Source organism: Lipotes vexillifer, unplaced genomic scaffold, assembly GCF_000442215.2.
Source record: "Lipotes vexillifer unplaced genomic scaffold, Lipotes_vexillifer_v1.1 scaffold240, whole genome shotgun sequence".
In the NCBI taxonomy this organism is placed as follows: Eukaryota; Metazoa; Chordata; class Mammalia; order Artiodactyla; family Lipotidae; genus Lipotes; species Lipotes vexillifer.
The window spans coordinates 9733711-9747512 of record NW_006797481.1 but is presented as its reverse complement, the minus strand read 5'-3'; the positions used below and the strand labels follow the sequence as shown (position 1 = coordinate 9747512).

The window sequence follows — 13802 nt, the reverse complement described above, 5'->3', positions numbered from 1 at the left end:
GGAGGATAAATTAGGAGTTTGAGATTCACATATAGCCATTACTTTATATAACATAGATAGCCAACAAGGACCTACTGTATAGCTCAGGGAACTCTACTCAATACTCCGTAATAACCTATGTGGGAAAAGAATCTGAAAAAGTATAGGTATAACTGAATCACTCTGCTGTACACCTGAAACATAACACTGTAAATCAACTATACTCCAATACAAAATAAAATATTTTAAAATAAAAATAATTAAACCAAAAAGAACACTCCTAACAATCTCCTTTCTATGAGTTCAAATATCCTATCCACAATTTTGATATGATCAACTTACCTCTTATAAAAATTTTTTTTCACCACTAATACTAGCCCTATCTATATGAGAGGTTTCTCTACCTTTCATCACATGAGGCATCCCACCACAAACATAAGAAACATGTCTTACAAAAGAGTTACTTTGATACAGTAAATAATAGAGGTTTAAACCCTCCTATTCCTAGAATCATAGGAATTGAACCTACCGTTAAAAATTTTACTTTCGGTTTTTCACCATTGAGGATGATGATGGCTGTGGGTTTGTCATATATGGCCTTTATTATGTTGAGGAAAGTTCCCTCTATGCCTACTTTCTGCAGGGTTTTTATCATAAATGGGTGTTGAATTTTGTCGAAAGCTTTCTCTGCATCTATTGAGATGATCATATGGTTTTTCTCCTTCCATTTGTTAATATGGTTTATCACACTGATTGATTTGCGTATATTGAAGAATCCTTGCATTCCTGGAATAAACCCCACTTGATCATGGTGTATGATCCTTTTAATGTGCTGTTGGATTCTGTTTGCTAGTATTTTGTTCAGGATTTTTGCATCTGTGTTCATCAGTGATATCAGCCTGTAGTTTTCTTTCTTTGTGATATCCTTGTCTGGTTTTGGTATCAAGATGATGGTGGCCTCATAGAATGAATTTGGGAGTGTTCCTTTTGCACAGCAAAGGAAACCATAAACAAGATCAAAAGACAACCCTCAGAATGGGAGAAAATATTTGCAAATGAAGCAACTGACAAACGAGGATTAATTTCCAAAATTTACAAGCAGCTCATGCAGCTCAATAACAAAAAAACAAACAACCCAATCCAAAAATGGGTAGAAGACCTAAATAGACATTTCTCCAAAGAAGATATACAGACTGCCAACACACACATGAAACAATGCTCAACTTCATTAATCATTAGAGAAATGTAAAACTACAATGAGATATCATCTCACACCGGTCAGAATTGCCATCATCAAAAAATCTAGAAACAGTAAATGCTGGAGAGGGTGTGGAGAAAAGGGAACACTCTTGCACTGCTGGTAGGAGTGTGAATTGGTACAGCCACTATGGAGAACAGTATGGAGGTTCCTTAAAAAACTACAAATAGAACTACCATATGACCCAGCAATCCCACTACTGGGCATATGCCCTGAGAAAACCATAATTCAAAAAGAGTCATGTACCAAAATGTTCATTGCAGCTCTATTTACAATAGCCCGGAGATGGAAACAACCTAAGTGCCCATCGTTGGATGAATGGATAAAGAAGATGTGGCACATATATACAATGAAATAGTCCTCAGCCATAAAAAGAAACGAAATTGAGCTATTTGTAATGAGGTGGATACACCTAGAGGCTGTCATACAAAGTGAAGTAAGTCAGAAAGAGAAAGACAAATACCGTATGCTAACACATATATATGGAATTTAAGAAAAAAAAATGTCATGAAGAACCTAGGGGTAAGACAGGAATAAAGACACAGACCTACTAGAGAACGGACTTGAGGATATGGGGAGGGGGAAGGGTAAGCTGTGACAAAGCAAGAGAGAGGCATGGACATATATACACTACCAAACGTAAGGCAGATAGCTAGTGGGAAGCAGCCGAATAGCACAGGGAGATCAGCTCGGTGCTTTGTGACCGCCTGGAGGGGTGGGATAGGGAGGGTGGGAGAGGGGGAGACGCAAGAGGGAAGAGATATGGGAACATATGTATATGTATAACTGATTCACTTTGTTATAAAGCAGAAACACAACACTGTAAAGCAATTATACCCCCATAAAGATGTTAAAAAAAAAAGAATTTTACTTTTGGGGGACCTTCAAGATGGCAGAAAAGTCAGACGCGGAGATCACCTTCCTCCCCAGAAATACACCACAAATACATCTACAGGTGGAACTGCTCCTATAGAACACCCACTGAACGCGGGCAGAAGACCTCAGACCTCCCAAAAGGCAAGAAACTCCCCACGTACCTGACTAGGGCAAAAGAAAAAAGAAAAAACAGAGACAAAAGAATACGGACGGGACCTGCACCAGTGGGAGGGAGCTGTGAAGGAGGAAAGCTTTCCACACACTAGGAAGCCCCTTCGCGGGCGGAGACTGCGGGGTGCGGAGCGGGGAGCTTCGGAGCCGCGGAGGGGAGCGCAGCCACAGGGGCGCGGAGGGCAAAGCGGGGAGATTCCCGCACAGAGCATCGGTGCCGACCGGCGCTCACCAGCCCGAGAGGCTCGTGTGCTCACCCGCCGGGGTGGGCGGGGCTGGGAGCTGAGGCTCGGGCTTCGGAGTTGGGATAACAGTGAGAGGACTGGGGTTGGCAGCGTGAACACAGCCTGAAGGGGGGTCAGTGCGCCACAGCTAGCCGGGAGGGAGTCCGGGGAAAAGTCTGGAGCTGCCGAAGAGGCAAGAGACTTTTTCTTGCCTCTTTGTTTCCTGGTGCGCGAGGAGAGGGGATTAAGAGCGCTGCTTAAAGGAGCTCCAGAGACGGGCGTGAGCCGCGGCAATCAGCGCGGACCCCAGAGACGGGCCTGAGATGCTAAGGCTGCTGCTTCCGCCACCAAGAAGCCTGTGAGCCAGCACAGGTCACTATCCACACCTCCCCTCCCGGGAGCCTGTGCAGCCCGCCACTGCCAGGGTCCCGTGATCCAGGGACAACTTCCCCGGGAGAACGCACAGTGCGCCTCAGGCTGGTGCAACGTCACTCTGGCCTCTGCCGCCGCAGTCTCGCCCCACACTCGCACTCCGTACCCTCCCTTCCCCCGGCCTGAGTGAGCCAGAGCTGCCGAATCACCTGCTCCTTTAACCCCGTCCTGTCTGAGCGAAAAACAGACGCCCTCTGGTGACCTACACGCAGAGGCGGGTCCAAGTCCAAAGCTGAACCCGGAGCTGTGCGAATAAAGAAGAGAAAGGGAAATCTCTCCCAGTAGACTCAGGAGCAGGAGATTTAATCTCCACAATCAACTTGATGTACCCTGCATCTGTGGAATACCTGAATAGACAACGAATCATCCCAAACTGAGGAGATGGACATTGGGAGCAAAGATACATATTTTTTTCCCCCTTTTTCTCTTTTTCTTAGTGTGTATGTGTATGCTTCTGTGTGTCTGTATACCTTTGCTTTTACCATTTATCCTAGGGATCTGCCCGTCCATTTTGTGTTTTGTTTTACTTAAAAATTTTTTTTCATAATATTTATTATAATAACTATATTTTATTTTACTTTATTTTATTTCATTTTATCCTCTTTCTTTCTTTCTATTTTTTCTCCCTTTTATTCTGAGCCGCGTGGAGGAAAGGCTCTTGGTGCTACAGCCAGGAGTCAGTGCTGTGCCTCTGAGGTGGGAGAGCCAACTTCAGGACACTGGTCCACAAGAGACCTCCCAGCTCCACATAATATCAAATGGTGAAAATCTCCCAGATATCTCCATCTCAACGCCAAGACCCAGCTCCACTCAACAACCAGCAAGCTACTGTGCTAGACACCCTATGCCAAACAACTAGCAAGACAGGAACACAACCCCACCTTAGCAGAAAGGCTGCCTAAAATCATAATAAGGCCACAGACACCCCAAAACACACCACCAGACGTGGACCTGCCCACCAGAAAGACAAGATCCAGCCTCATCCACCAGAACACAGGCACTAGTCCCCTCCACCAGGAAGCCTACACAACCCACTGAACCAACCTTAGCCACTGGGGACAGACACCAAAAACAACGGGAACTACGAACCTGCAGCCTGCGAAAAGGAGACCCCAAACACAGTAAGTTAAGCAAAATGAGAAGACAGAAAAACACACAGCAGATGAAGGAGCAAGATAGAAACCCACCAGACCTAACAAATGAAGAGGAAATAGGCAGTCTACCTGAAAAAGAATTCAGAATAATGATAGTAAAGATGATCCAAAATCTTGGAAATAGAGAAAAGAAACGTTTAACAAGGACCGAGAAGAACTAAAGAGCAAACAATGATAACACAATAAATGAAATTAAAAATTCTGATCAGTAGCAGAATAACTGAGGCAGAAAAACAGATAAGTGACCTGGAAGATAAAATGGTGGAAATAAATACTGCAGAGCAGAATAAAGAAAAAAGAATGAAAAGAACTGAGGACAGTCTCAGAGACCTCTGGGACATTAAAAGCACCAACATTCGAATTATAGGGGTCCCAGAAGAAGAAGAGAAAAAGAAAGGGAGTGAGAAAATATTTGATGAGATTATAGTTGAAAACTTCCCTAGTATGGGAAAGGAAATAGTTAATCAAGTCCAGGAAGCACAGAGAGTCCCATACAGGATAAATCCAAGGAGAAACACGCCAAGACACATATTAATCAAACTGTCAAAAATTAAATACAAAGAATGCATATTAAAAGAAGCAAGGGAAAAACAACAAATAACACACAGGGAACCCCCATAAGGTTAACAGCTGATCTTTAAGCAGAAACTCTGCAAGCCAGAAGGGACTGGCAGGACATATTCAAAGTGATGAAAGAGAAAAACCTACAACCAAGATTACTCTGCCCAGCAAGGATCTCCTTCAGATTGGTTGGAGAAATTGGAACCTTTACAGACAAGCAAAAGGTAAGAGAATTCAGCACCACCAAACCAGCTTCAAAACAAATGCTAAAGGAACTTCTCTAGACAGGAAACACAAGAGAAGGGAAAGACCTATAATAACAAACCCAAAATAATTAAGAAAATGGTAATAGGAACATACATATCAATAATTACCTTAAATGTAAATTGATTAAATGCTCCAACCAAAAGACACAGACTGGCTGAATGGATAGAAAAAGAAGACCCATATATATGCTGTCTACAAGAGACCCACTTCAGACCTAAGGACACATACAGACAGAAAGTGAGGGGATGGAAAAACATATTCCATGCAAATGGAAATGAAGAGAAAGCTGGAGTAGCAATCTCATATCAGACAAAATAGACTTTAAAATAAAGACTATTACAAGAGACAAAGAAGGAGACTACATAATGATCAAGGGATCGATCCAAAAAGAAGATATAACAATTGTAAATAATTATGCACCCAACATAGGAGCACCTCAATACATAAGGCAAATGCTAACAGCCATAAAAGGGGAAATTGACAGTAACACAATCACAGTTGGGGACTTTAACACCCCACTTTCACCAATGGAGAGATCATCCAAAATGAAAATAAATAAGGAAACACAAGCTTTAAATGATACATTAAACAAGATGGACTTAATTGATATTTATAGGACATTCAATCCAAAACCAACAATACACATTCTTATCAAGTGCTCATGGAACATTCTCCAGGATAGATCATATCTTGGGTCACAAATCAAGCCTTGGTAAATTTAAGAAAATTGAAATCACATCAAGTATCTCTCCCGACCACAACGCTATGACACCAGATATCAATTACAGGAAAAAATCTGTAAGAAATACAAACACATGGAGGCTAAACAATACACTACTTAATAACCAAGAGATCCCTGGAAAAATCAAAGAGGAAATCAAAAATTACCTAGAAACATGGGCATCCCTGGTAGCGCAGTGGTTGAGTCTGCCTGCTGATGCAGGGGACATGGGTTCGTGCCCCAGTCCGGGAAGATCCCACATGCCACGGAGCAGCTGGGCTCGTGAGCCATGGCCGCTGAGCCTGTGTGTCTGGAGCCAGTGCTCCACAACGGTAGAGGCCACAACAGTAAGTGATCACTGAAGAAATCAAAGAGGAAATTAAAAAATACCTAGAAACTAGAAACAAATGACAATGAAAACACAATGACCAAAACCTATGGGATGCAGCAAAAGCAGTTCTACGAGGGAAGTTTATAGCAATACAATCCTACCTTAAGAAACAAGAAACATCTCAAATAAACAACCTAACCTTACACCTAAGCAATTAGAGAAAGAAGAACAAAAAATGCCCAAAGTTAGCAGAAGAAATCATAAAGATCAGATCAGAAATAAATGAAAAAGAAATGAAGGAAATGATCGCAAAGATCAATAAAACTAAAAGCTGGTTCTTTGAGAAGATAAAATTGATAAACCATTAGCCAGACTCATCAAGAAAAAAAGAGAGAAGACTCAAATCAATAAAATTAGAAATGAAAAAGGGGAAGTAACAACTGATACGGCAGAAATACAAAGGATCATGAGAGATTACTACAAGCAACTATATGCCAATAAAATGGACAACCTGGAAGAAATGGACAAATTCTTAGAAATGAACAACCTTCCGAGACTGAAACAGGACTAGAAAACATAAACAGACCAATCACAAGCACTGAAATTGAAACCGTGATTAAAAATCTTCTAACAAACAAAAGTCCAGGACCAGATGGCTTCACAGGTGAATTCTATCAAACATTTAGAGAAGAGCTAACACCTATCCTTCTCAAACTCCTCCAAAATATAGCAGAGGGAGGAACACTCCCAAACTCATTCTACAAGTCCACCATCACCCTGATACCAAAACCAGACAAAGATGTCACAAAGAAAGAAAACTACAGGCCAATATCACTGATGAACATAGATGCAAAAATCCTCAACAAAATACTAGCAAACAGAATCCAACAGCACATTAAAAGGACCATACACCATGATCAAGTGGTGTTTATCCTGGGAATGCAAGGATTCTTCAATATATGCAAATCAATCAATGTGATACACCATATTAACAAACTGAAGGAGAAAAACCATATGATCATCTCAATCGATGCAGAGAAAGCTTTTGACAAAATTCAACACCCATTTATGATAAAAACACTGCAGAATGTAGGCACAGAAGGAACTTTCCTCAATATAATAAACAATATGACAAACCCACAGCCAATATCGTCCTCAATTGTGAAAAGCTGAAACCATTGCCACTAAGATCAGGATCAAGACAAGGTTGCCCACTATCACCACTATTATTCAACGTAGTTTTGGAATTTTTAGCCACAGCAATCAGAGAAGAAAAAGAAATAAAAGGAATCCAAATCAGAAAAGAAGAAGTAAAGCTGTCACTGTTTGAAGATGACATGATACTATACATAGAGAATCCTAAAGATGCAACCAGAAAACTACTAGAGCTAATCAATGAATTTGGTAAAGTAGCAGGATACAAAATTAATGCACAGAAATCTCTGGCATTCCTATACACTAATGATGAAAAATCTGAAAGTGAAATCAAGAAAACACTCCCATTTACCACTGCAACAAAAAGAATAAAATATCTAGGAATAAACCTACCTAAGGAGACAAAAGAACTGTATGCAGAAAATTATAAGACACTGATGAAAGAAATTAAAGGTGATACAAATAGATGGAGAGATATACCATGTTCTTGGATTGGAAGAATCAACATTGTGAAAATGACTCTACTATCCAAAGCAATCTACAGATTCAATGCAATCCCTATCAAACTACCACTGGCATTGTTCACAGAAGTAGAACAAAAAATTTCACAATTTGTATGGAAACACAAAAGACCCCGAATAGCCAAAGCAATCTTGAGAACGAAAAACGGAGCTGGAGGAATCAGGCTCCCTGACTTCAGACTATACTACAAAGCAACGGTAATCAAGACAATATGGTACTGGCACAAAAACAGAAAGATAGAGCAATGGAACAGGATAGAAAGCCCAGAGATAAACATATGGTCACCTTATCTTTGATAAAGGAGGCAGGAATGTACAGTGGAGAAAGGACAGCCTCTTCAATAAGTGGTGCTGGGAAAACTGGACAGGTACATGTAAAAGTATGAAATTAGAACACTCCCTAACACCATACACAAAAATAAACTCAAAATGGATTAAAGACCTAAATGTAAGGCCAGACACTATCAAACTCTTAGAGGAAAACACAGGCAGAACACTCTATGACATAAATCACAGCAAGATCCTTTTTGACCCACCTCCTAGAGAAATGGAAATAAAAACAAAAATAAACAAATGGGACCTAATGAAACTTCAAAGCTTTTGCACAGCAAAGGAGACCATAAACAAGACCAAAAGACAGCCCTCAGAATGGGAGAAAATATTTGCAAATGAAGCAACTGACAAAGGATTAATCTCCAAAATTTACAAGCAGCTCCTCCAGCTCAATATCAAAAAAACAACCCAATCCAAAAATGGGCAGAAGACCTAAATAGACATTTCTCCAAAGAAGATATACAGATTGCCAACAAACACATGAAAGAATGCTTAACATCATTATACATTAGAGAAATGCAAATCAAAACTACAATGAGATATCATCTCACACTGGTCAGGATGGCCATCATCAAAAAATCTACAAACAATAAATGCTGGAGAGGGTGTGGAAAAAAGGGAACCCTCTTGCACTGTTGGTGGGAATGTGAATTGATACAGCCACTGTGGAGAACTGTATGGAGGTTCCTTAAAAAACTAAAAATAGAACTAGCATATGACCCAGCAATCCCACTACTGGGCATATACCCTGAGAAAACCATAATTCAAAAAGAGTCATGTACCACAATGTTCATTGCAGCTCTATTTACAATAGCCAGGACATGGAAGCAACCTAAGTGTCCATCAACAGATGAATGGATAAAGAAGATGTGGCACATATATACAATGGAATATTACTCAGCCATAAAAAGAAACGAAATTGAGTCATTTGTAGTGAGGTGGATGGACCTAGAGTCTGTCATACAGAGTGAAGTAAGTCAGAAAGAGAAAGACAAATACTGTATGCTAACACATATATATTGAATCTAAGAAAAAAAAAAGGTCATGAAGAACCTAGGGGCAAGATGGGAATAAAGAAACAGACCTACTAGAGAACGGACTTGAGGATACGGGGAGGGTGAATGGTAAGCTGTGACAAAATGAGAGAGTGGCAGGGACATATATACACTACCAAACGTAAAACAGATAGCTAGTGGGAAGCAGCCGCATAGCACCGGGAGATCAGCTTGGTGCTTTGTGACCACCTAGAGGGGTGGGATAGGGAGGGTGGGAGTGAGGGAGACGCAAGAGTGAAGAGATATGGGAACATATGTATAACTGATTCACTGTGTTATAAAGCAGAAACTAACACACCATTGTAAAGCAATTATACTCCAATAAAGGTGTTAAAAAAAAAAAGAATTTTACTTTCTTCATACTACCACCTTATAGTACATTTTATAGTAAGGTCTGCTAAGTAAGCTATCAGTCCCAGACCCCAAGAATGTTGGTTTATATCCTTCCAGTACTAGTAAGCCCTATTGTTTTTACTGTCATTCTACTGCATCATCTCAGGAACCATAGTTGTAGTAACAAGCTCACACTGGTTAATGTTATCCCCATTCTAATAAAAAAATTAACCCATAAGCTATAGAAACATCCAACAAATATTTTCTAAAACAACCCACTGCACCAATACTACTATAATGGCTAAATTATTAATCCAATATACTATGGTCAATGAACATTCCAAAAATCTTTAATCCAAAGCATCCACCATCATAATAATAGCCCTTGTCACAAAATTAGGGCTTTCCCCATTTCACTTCTAAGTGCCTGAAGTAACACAAGGCGTTCCATGAACAGCAGGCCTGATGCTAGTAACATGAAAAACTTGCACCCCTATCAGTTTTATACCAAGTCTCACCATCCATAACCCTAAACATACTATTAATCATAGCTATATTATGAATCATAATTGGAGGCTGAGGGGAACTCAACCAAACTCAACTACAAAAATTATAGCCTGTTCATTCATCAATGGCCCATATAGGATGAATAACTGCTATTACAATGTATACTTCAACCACAGAAATTCTAAACATACTAATTTATATCATAATAACATTATCTTCTTACCATTTATGGCCAGCTCACGTACCAGAAACTATCATTATCACACACATGAAAGAAAACAGTTTCCATCACAATCCTTATCCTCACCATTAAAGGGTCATTAGGTCTCCTAGCACTATCAAGATTTTTACCCAAAAGAATAATTACTAGGAGATAAAAAACAATAACATTCTACCAACACTAATAGCCATCATCAGAGCACTACTTAACATATATTTCTACATGCAGCTAATATACTCCACATCACCAACTATATTCCCTTCAATAAACATAAAAATAAAATGACAATTCCAACACACAAAACAAATAACCTTCCTATCATTACTAACTGTAATATCTACACTATTACTACCTGTAACACACGTTTCTATCAGTGCTGGGTTAGGAATTTAGGTTAGTTTAGAGCAAGAGCTTTCAAAACCATAAGCAAGTATAATTTACTTAATTCCTGAAAATAAGTATTGCAAGACTCTATCCTACATCAGTTGAATGCAAATAAAACATTTTAATTAAGCTAAATCCTCACTAGATTGATGGGCTTCCACCCCACGAAATCTTAGTTAACAGGAAATACTGTAGTCAACTAGCTTCAATCTATTGAATGCTTCTCCCGCCTTCCCCCTGCCCCCCCAAAAAAGATAGGAGAAGCACAGGCAGAATTGAAGCTGCTTCTTTGAATTTGCAATTCAATTTGCTGATTGAACACAGGGCTTGGCAAAAAGGGGGCTCAATCTCTTTCTTTAGCTTTATAGTCTAATGCTAACTCAGTCATTTTACTTACGTTCATAAACTGCTGATCATTTTCAACAAAGCACAAAGATATCGGCACTTTATATTTACTATCTGGGGCTTGAGCTGGAATAGTAGGCAATACCTTAAGTCTATTAATCCATGTTGAGCTATGCTAACCTGGAGCGCTACTTGGAGATGACCAAATCTGTAATGTAGCCATAACAGCCCCTGCATTTGTAATAATTTTCTGTAGAGTTGTACCCATTATGATTGGAGGGTTCAGAAATTGACTTGTCCCACTAATAACTGGGGCACCTGATATAACATTTCCCTGAAAAGTAAGATAAGCTTTTGACTTCCCCCATCATTCTTACTCCTACTCCTATTATCAACAGCAGAAGCTGGTTCTGGTACTGGTTGAAGTGTATATCCACTTCTAGCCAGCAATCTGGCCCACACAGGAGCCTCTGTTGGCCTAAGCATTTTCTCCTTACATTTAGCAGATGTCTCTTCAATTTTTGGTGCTATTAATTTTATCACTATGACAACTAAAAATTGGCACTTGCCATCTACCTCTACAAGGATTAAATTATGAGCCGCAGCAGCTGCTGACCTTTAATACCTGAAAGGATTTCAGGGTGAAGATCAGGAATGAGGCACTCTATGCCCTGGGAACAACTGGCAGAACAGGTCTTCAGATAGATATTTTCAGGAGGAGATTTTATGAGCCCAATTCTTGCATCTCCTCATATTTAGAAAAGCACTAAAATCTTTCATGGGTGACTTCGCTCGTGACTAGCAGAATCCTTCTGCAAAAAAATATGTGCTTGATTGCATGTGCTCCCCCTGCACCAAAATCACATATATACTGACCTTCCCCCGACCTCTCTGGAGCAGTTTCTCAGAGCCATCTGCAGTGCTGTCTCCCCGGCTATAGTCCTCATTTTGCGCCAAAATAAAACTTAACACAAAACTCTCACGTTGTGCGTGTTTTTCAGTCAACAACTATAATCTTTACTATAAAGCCAGCAGACATATCTCAATACCAAACACCATTATTTGTTTGAGCTGCCCTAATTCTAGCCATATTACTATCATTATCTCTCTCAGTTCTAGCAGCCGAAATTACCATATTGTTAACAGAAAGAAGTATAAACACTACTTTCTTTGGCCCTGCAGGAGGAGACCCAATCCCATACCAACACCTATTTTGATTCTTTGGTCACCCTGAAGTCTGTTATTTGTACCCTACCAGGGTTTGGAATAATCTCACATATTACATACTATTTAGGACAAAAAGAACCTTTCGCCTATATGGGAATAGTGTGAGTCACGTCCACTGGCTTTTTAGGACTTACCTTGTGGACCCATCGTATGTTTACAGTAGGGATAGATGTCAACCCATGAACATACTTTACATCAGCTAAAGTAATTATTTCTATCCCGACAGCAGTAAAAGTATTTAGCTGATTAGCAACTCTTCATGGAGGTAATATTACGTGATCTCCCACTCTATTATGAGTTTTAGGCTTTTTCTTTTTACAGTAGGTTGTGTAACAGGGATGATCTTAGCTAATTCATCCCTGGACATTGTCCTCCATGGTCTATACTATGAAGCAGCACACTTACATTATGTAACGTCAATGGGAGCAGTGTTCACTATTTTGGGGGGGTTCACTATTTATTTATGACAAACATTCCACATCCAGGTTCCTTTCTAGGCAGAAGTTCTTTGAGACGATGCCGTCTGCCTTGGCCAGTCAGAGAATGGAGTCATCTGACTCACCCATCCTGTGAATGGCCCCGCAGATAGCGTAGGTTTTAAACTGGCCGTTGAACCTGCCTGTCACCTTGTCAACCTCGACCACGTTCATCTGGATGGACGCATGGACCTTGGTGCCAATGACGCGGTTGCTGGCGGAGCATTTCCACAGCACGCACAGGTCCACGAACTCGCTGGCATTGTTCTGCGTGCTGAGGGAGCGTCTGGTGGCACCACAATGAGCGTGAGTGCAGAAAAAAAAAAAGCAGCAGAGTTCACTATTATGGGAGGCTTCATGCACTGATTTCTACTATTCTCAGGTTATACGCTTAACTCAACATGAGCAAAAATTCCCTTCATCGTTATATTTGTAGTAGTAAATATGATCTTCCCGCAGCACTTTCTCAGCCTTTCAGGGATGTCACTACATTACTCCAACTACGCTGATGCACACACAACATGAAATCTTTCATCTATAGGCTCATGCATCTCATTAACAGCAGTAATGCTAATCATCTTTATAATTTGAGAAGCTCTTGCATTCAAATGAGAAGTCTCGGTAGAGTAACAACTACTAAGCTAGAATTGGTTACATGGATGCTGTCCACCATATCCTATGTTTGAAGATCCTACTTATGTAAGCTTAAAATAAGGAAGGAAGGAATCGAATTCTTTTCAACCAGTTTCAAGCCCACACCATGACAATTATGTCTTTCTCAATAAATGAGATAAAAATAAGTTATATAACTTCATCAAAGTTAAATCATAGGCAAAAATCTTGTATATCACTATGGCACATCCATTTCAACTAGGCTCTCAAGATGCAACGTTACCTGTCATGGAAGAACTTTTACATTTTCATGATCACACATTAATATCCATTTTTAAAATAGAACTTAACTAATACTGACAACTAAACTGACCCATACATGTTCACGAGATGCACAAGACCATTTGAACCATTTATCAGCCATCATATAATTGCCCTATCATCACTATGAATCCTTTTCATGATACACGAAATCAGTAACCCTTCCCTAATCGTAAAAACTATGGGCCACCATTATAAAGCAATTATACTCCAATAAAGATGTTAAAAACAACAACAACAACAACTATGGGCCATCAATGATTCTGAAGCTATGAATACACAGATTATGAAGATTTTAATTTTGACTCCTCTACGATTCCCACATCAGATCTGAAACCA

At 40.0% G+C, this 13802-nt stretch overlaps 1 pseudogene; it reads right to left on the bottom strand.

The window, feature by feature from the left end:
• Positions 1-11414: 11414 nt before the first annotated feature.
• Positions 11415-13523, bottom strand: LOC103069622 (40S ribosomal protein S21 pseudogene; annotated as a pseudogene).
• Between the last annotated feature and the right edge of the window lie 279 nt (positions 13524-13802).